Consider the following 6,856-nt stretch of genomic DNA (forward strand, 5'->3'; position numbering starts at 1 on the left):
TTTGCTTCCTGCTCGCGCCCTCTCCCCCCTCCCCTCAAGACAACTCATTTGTGCCCCCTTTTCATTTAATTTTCTTAATTAAAATCCTTTCACAGATTTTAATCCCTCTCCTTTTCTCTTCTGGTAAAGGAGAGAGAGAGAGAGAGAGAGAGAGAGAGAGAGAGAGAGAGAGAGAGAGAAGGACCTTATAGTTAAAAGAGCGAAACTGCTTTTTAAAACCAGTTGTTTTAAACAATCGTAAACCCGCCAGCTTCTATTATTTTTAAATCAAGAAGAATGGGGGCGGTATTTTTTCTTTGGTGTTTTAATCCAGATTACAGTGCTTTTTAAAGGGGGGATGGAACAAACTCAGGACAATTCAGCAACCACTCTTGCACCATGAAATGATGCCTAGTTGGGCAAAGAGAGATATAATAATGAACATTGTGTGGGTGGGAGGGAGTGTAGAAATAGCGAGACAGACAGACACCTATGGCATCCTACAGCCAAAGTTAAGATCATTATGCAGTGCAATCTCATACATGACTCGCACTGTGTTCAGTGGGGCTTACTCACAGGTTGGTATTGATAGGATTACAGTTTAAGTCCCGTTGGTTTTACTGATGGAATGAAGCAGGTGCTTGAATCTCTCCCGTTGAACTAAATGGCATTTTAAAGTGCTCAGGTTGGTGGAATCGAGGTCCTGTTTTATTTTTGCTTCTAGTGCCTGTGGCCGGGTACTTTAAAAAAATAAAAATACAAAAAAAGTCCCCTCCTATATCCGAATTAAAACAGTTTTTAGCAACATAATATGGGCTTAAACTCCTCATTTCTGCCATTAGTACCTCTGGAAGATCCATTCTGTTATTTGACTTGGGTACAGGTAGAAGGCAGAAATCGGGAGCAAACATAAATTCTTATGCGATTATCTGCATCCTTTTTTCTGCCTCTTGCTTTTGGAAGTGTGCAGTCCTAGACACACATCCCTGAGAGTCCCATTGAACTCAACGGGAGCTACTTCTGAATATGTATGGCTAGGGTTGCACTGTAAGAGAAGAGAGACTGTCTCCACCATTGCTATACAGTTTACTAGAAGAAAGGAAAATAACACACACCCGCTATCAAAGTCCTTCTACACATTTTGCTACACATGCCATCATCTTGTAAGATGTGAGTTCAGGGCCCAATTTTGGATAGGAGGTGTATTCCCAGCAGCTGACAGGGGGGAAATAAACCACTTCACTTTGTTCTTAAATATCCATTTGTCTACGGCCCTGATAAACAATAACCTTAGAGTTGGGTATCACCACAGGCATGTGGAAAAGCTTGCAAGTTAAATGTATATATTTAACCAAACATCTGTGCAAAAGCTTGGAATGCCAAAAATTCTGCATGGCATAAGTGCTTGAATCTGCTCTCCTACAACACATTACATGACAATTGCTTCAAAGTAGGGCTGAGGTGCCTGCAAGCCACAAAGCAAATATTTTAGAGACACTTCTCCACTCTATCCAGATGTAAAAGCTTTGTGGCCAGTTTAGTAAATCTATTTCTTTAGCTATCTATATAAATATCTGTGCAGGTTATGCTCATGCATAGTGAGTAGATGGCTATAAGGTCGTGTTTGAGTGAGTGTGTGTGTGTGTGTGTGTGTGTGTGTGTGAAAGGGGGTATTCATACAATGGTTTATACACACACATGCGCCTGCAATGAATAGGGTGGACTGGTTATCATGAGGCCAACAGAGTTCAAGGGGAGTTTATCCATTGACTTCAAAGAACATTGGATCTGACCTTTTGTGGTCAAGAAGTCAACTATTGTCGCCTGACAAACGTACTACTTAGAGAGGTGTATATTGGCTGGTCTGGAGCAGATTGTCTCCTCCTCCCCAACACCCCCCCTTCACAATTTGTGAGGATAGACTGGAAAGATTAATTGGGAAAGATTCGAACAGGATGCATAAAAGGCCCACTTCTGTTTTGGGAAGGTCTGGGATCTTTGGGGGAGGGGCAGGGAGGATGTGTATGTGTGTGCAGTTTATTATGTACAACTGCTAATTACAGTAGCAGACTACTACTACTCTTGAAATTCACCATCACTGTTACAATAACTTTACTAGCAGAGGTGTACAAAAAAGAAAGAAAAGAAAAGCCACAGTCCTAAAAACCCCCGGACACTGTACCTAACCAATATTATTGAAACCAATGTGTCTTAATTTTCACTTCCTCCTGTTTAGAATGGACGATTTTCGACTCCTACTACTACCCACCCCTGAATCTTGTTCAGTAGTAGCAACTTCTCCACTGCGTGATATCATGAAAAGAGAAAAAAATTGCAGGGAGAAACTTCAAAAGACCAAATATAATTCGGATTTGCAGAATTCGTGAAGAGAAATAATAATAATAATAATAATAATAATAATAATAATAATAATAATTATTATTATTATTATTATTAATGCAAACTCCATTGTATAGAATTGTATAGAATATGATATTATCTAGATATGCCGGATATACGACTAGTGTTTCTTGTTTACATTGTATATAATGAAATTTCACTACTGCTAATAATAATAATAATAATAATAATAATAATAATAATAATAATAAACACGATAGGCAATTGGGGGTGAGTAGTATTTTCTGGTGAAACCCTCCTGTATCTAGGAAGAATTGCCTTCCTGTTTACTCTCCCATGAAGACTTTCTCAAGCCGTTGCAGGGAAAAGCAAACAAACTAAGAACAAGGAACAAGAATAGGAAGAAAAAGATAAGAGAGGAATTTCTACTTTTCCTTACTATAAACTCCCACTGGCCATAATAAACACTGGGGTTTGTGGAGAAAGAAAAGCAACTTTGGAAAACACACCAGGAGAAGAAAAGTGAGTTATAGAAGGGAACCTTTGACTTAACTCTGAATGCAGATGAACAGAGAATATGCACAGAAAACCTAAAGAATTTTGCCTCCTCTGTTGGGACAGTTCTAGCTCGCGGAAAGGATTTAACAGGGGGGCGGGGGAGGGAGGTCAGGTTTAGGACTGCGGATCAGTGGCCAGGCTTAACAGATTCTGAGATGTTTCTACTCTCCCTTCTTTAGATGTTTTGGGCAGGACAGAAGCAAGGGAAACACCCACCGGTCACCTTTATGAAGGGGTGGCCTCCCTTGTGCCGTCTTTCTTTCGACGCACGGAATGCCCTTCCCATTAAAATGGAACCGGATGGAATCAGCCCAACAAACACAACGGCCAGGATCAAACGAGGTGCTAGGGATGGGACGCTGGACCTGGTTCTCTTGAGACACCGCAGGTATCATCCTGATAGGATGCCCTTATTGCCTTGGCTGTGTGGGATAGCAGTCCTGCAGCGTAATCCTAGGCACGTTTCCTCGGAAGTATGGCACACTGAGTTGCAAAGAGCATACTCCCCCAACTTACCTAAACCCGCTTACGTATTGAATTTGAGTGCAATAGGACTTTACTCAGGCGTGGTTAAGACTGCAGTGTCAGCCTGCATAGGATCGCAAGCCTTCCTGCCACATATGCCGCAATACGCAAGTGAGAAATGTAGGTATGTAGGTGCATAGGCGTGGGGATTAATCGTACAGGCAGATAAATCACAAACATGCAAAGAGAGAAGTGTGGACTGGATAGGAAGAAAGGGAAGTTCATGGAATGGAGAAACTCACGGATGGGTGGTGGAAATTTCCTTAGCAATAAGGTCCTCTGTTTTCCGACCCTGGAAACCAGAGATCTCCATTCTTCCCATCCATAGGTATTACTCCTTCACTCCGTGCCCATAGTCTGGATTATTGCCCAGTGTCCCAGTGCCAATAAATTGGCCGGAATGGAAAGCAATGTCGTTCATATATGTGTATGAGCGCCCATACCAAACGTCGGCGTCCTTACTGAGACCAGATACAGATTCGATGAGACCGCACTATTTCATAGAGCAGATAAGAGTGCATGACTGGCGCACAGCCTGCGAACCTAAACGGGTAGCATTCCTTTCTCTCTCATTCTGTGGAGATGTATCTGTCTATTTTACAGGTGTGCATGCGTGTGTAAGCTGGCTTGTGGCAGCCCCTAAAGTTTATTTATTTCGTGTTCAAGAGCACGATCCAGTCAAGGTTAAAGTTCCATTTAATTCAATGGAATATATTTAAGCAACTGCCTAACTCTTCAGCTGAATTATATGGGAGTAGGATGTGCTTAAGGATAGGTGGGTCATAACTCCAAAGGGTTTTTTCAGAAGAAGAAAGGTGTACTGTATTATGTACTGAGAGACATTCGGAGTAAGGTTTTAGAGAATATGGTCTTTCCCCATTCAAGCCAGCAAGCCACCATCACCAGGCACATTGCACAACTGCAGTCAAGTGTGTTCTCAGATCCTGCTCTCAGAGATGGGCACAGAGTCAATAGGGGACAGTCTTCAGAAACAGGAGGAAGGATGGTCTAAATGTTGTAGGAAGGGAGAAGCAGCAAAAGTGGTCCCTTTTATCCTGCACCGAAAGACATGTGTCTACCAAATGTTACACAGCCCTAAAGATCCTAGCTTCAAGCAATGGAGGGGGGAGGGAGGAAAGGGGGAATATAACACTTGGGAAATATTCTTTAACCCACAAAACCACCAGAGCTCATCCAGCAGGGATACTTACTTAAAGTCTATTTCAATGAATAGTGTTCTTGCCTAGGCCCCATTCATTTAAATGGAACTTGTGAGAGATAATTCAGGTTGGAAAATGGTACCTTCGCACCAGCTCATTTTTGAAAGCGGGTGCGGAAATATGCAAAAAAAACCACACAACACCCCAAAACCCACAATGCCTACAAATCAGTTAGAAACTGCTCTGCTTATAGAAAAGCAAGGCCTCTTTGAATCTCTGATTTACTAGTAATTTCCATTAAAATGAAGAGGAGCGAGGTAGCATAAAGAAGGACTGGTAGCGAGGTTACAGCAGAGTCAACATCTCATTTAATCGGTCCGAATGAGTTTGTGGTTTGTTAGTTTTTAAACGCCAAGACACAATTTACATTTCAGTTCTGTGCTACTTTATTCGGAGGTAAGCCCACAAAGCACAGTGGGATATACCCCAGATATAAGTGTGCATAGGTTTGCATAGGAGAAGACTGCATATACCATTGAAGGCTATGGAATGCAGCTGTCATTTTGAAGCCCTGAGGCTCCCTCTTATCTAAGTCCAGGACTGAAGATCCTATACAGCCCCTTATTCCTGAACGTAAGAAGCAAGCAAGCTTCAAAACTCAAACAAGGTTTGTCCCACTCCCTCCCTGTGTTTTAAAATATTTCATTTGGCTGATCCAACAACAACAGTAAATAGAAGTTTCTAAAGCTCTTTGGTATAATCGCGTTAAAGTCCAGAGTCAAACAGCTGGATGTTTACGCTTAAAGCATCCTCAAGACAAGAGGATTTTTTACATTCATTGATCAGCATCTGGATTAGGCCCCATCTGGAAAGCCTCTGCTACCTTTATGGTGAACCTTTTCTATTTGGACGGAAGAAACGGGAAGTTTCAAACATTTATGGGGCATGGAGCAGTATCTCTCCCCTCCTCCAAAAAAACTCATTTCCCTTTTCCAAAGGCGCCTTGCTTCGGACAGAGAAGATTCCATAAGTGGGCGAGATGGAAACCTGCCCCATTTAACAAACCGCAGTCTCTTCCACCTTTATATCAGCCAAGCAACTAGCCTGGGCACATTGACTTGGAAGTAAGCCCCACTTGATTCACGGTGCTTACTTCCGGGGGGGGGGAAATATGCATAGCAGAGAGTTGCACAAGACACGGGGACGCACCACATAGGACACTATCCACGGGAAAGTACATGCTCTTTGATCTTCATTTCCACCAGGCTTGCGCAGGAGAACTTCCCAGGCCATGGTTAGCAGCAACATGTGGAAAATTACTAATATACCGAGGAAGCGAAGGAAGATACCTTGTAAAATGGGGTGTGGGGGTTGGGAGGCCAAAGGAAACGTCCCGAACGACAGAAATACTGAAGAATGGGGAGGGGGATTTAAATTGTGAACGTCCAATGTTCTGACGGTAAGTTATTCAGGAATACACACACACACGGTTAAAAAGCAAGAGTGTCTCTCAAAGTCTACATTTTGCTTTCCCAGCGTGCGCACACGCAGGACACACAGACACACGCAGACAGAACAGCCTCTGTTGAAAGCAAGCCGTCTGATTCTGAAATCAATCCTACTGATTCTGATAGGAATCACTTCTAAGTAAGTGTGCTTAAGACCTAGACATCAATACACGCCCAATACCTGAATACACCCGCAAAGTGCTTTACAAGAGCCACCAAGGACCTCAGCGAAGTTGTCATACATAATCCCCTCTCTCCCTCGAGCAAAATCCTTGGAGCACTCCGCAGTGACATCGCCATTCATCGAGATGGAACGCTTCATCTTATTTCCTCTTCTTCTGCTAACCATATGCCTACATACATACATACATACATACATACATACATAACGTGGGCCACTCCAAGGGAGTACTGGGGCCTTAACATTCATTTAGCTAAGACTGTACAGAAGCAAGCTGGAAAGAGAGACGAGAATCCCTTCCCCCCCGCCCCCCCCGCCCAATCTCTAGCAATCTAGCCTTTTAAAAGTCATTTAACCAGATAGTATTTCAAGAGAAACTTACTTTAAGCTTAGCAGTTTCTAAGTCCTCTGGAGTAAACACTGAACCATCAATGCTTCCTATTCCAGCAATGGAGAAGCCTTTATCTAGCCTGGAAAAGTGATCTCCCATTCCTGCCCCTCTCCAAGCCAAAGCAGGCAGTTAAAATGTCACTTAACATTCTGGAGAATGTGAAATATATTGTACATTGTCAACTCCCCAAAAC

General features: G+C 42.7%; 1 protein-coding gene across 5 annotated transcripts in view; it reads right to left on the reverse strand.

Moving 5' to 3' along the window:
• Nucleotides 1-6,856, reverse strand: part of HOXB3 (homeobox B3) — a 105,115-nt gene that overhangs the window by 60,102 nt on the left and 38,157 nt on the right. Inside the window, exon 1 of one of the 5 annotated variants that reach the window (XM_083583322.1) lies at nt 6,655-6,768. The exons of the other annotated variants lie outside the window; for them this stretch is intronic. The gene's annotated coding sequence lies outside the window, so the exon portion shown is untranslated. Of the gene's footprint in view, nt 1-6,654; nt 6,769-6,856 lie in introns of those variants that run through there. 5 annotated transcript variants of the gene reach the window in all.

The sequence above is a fragment of the Podarcis filfolensis genome (assembly GCF_964270895.1).
Source record: "Podarcis filfolensis genome assembly, chromosome: 13".
In the NCBI taxonomy this organism is placed as follows: Eukaryota; Metazoa; Chordata; class Lepidosauria; order Squamata; family Lacertidae; genus Podarcis; species Podarcis filfolensis.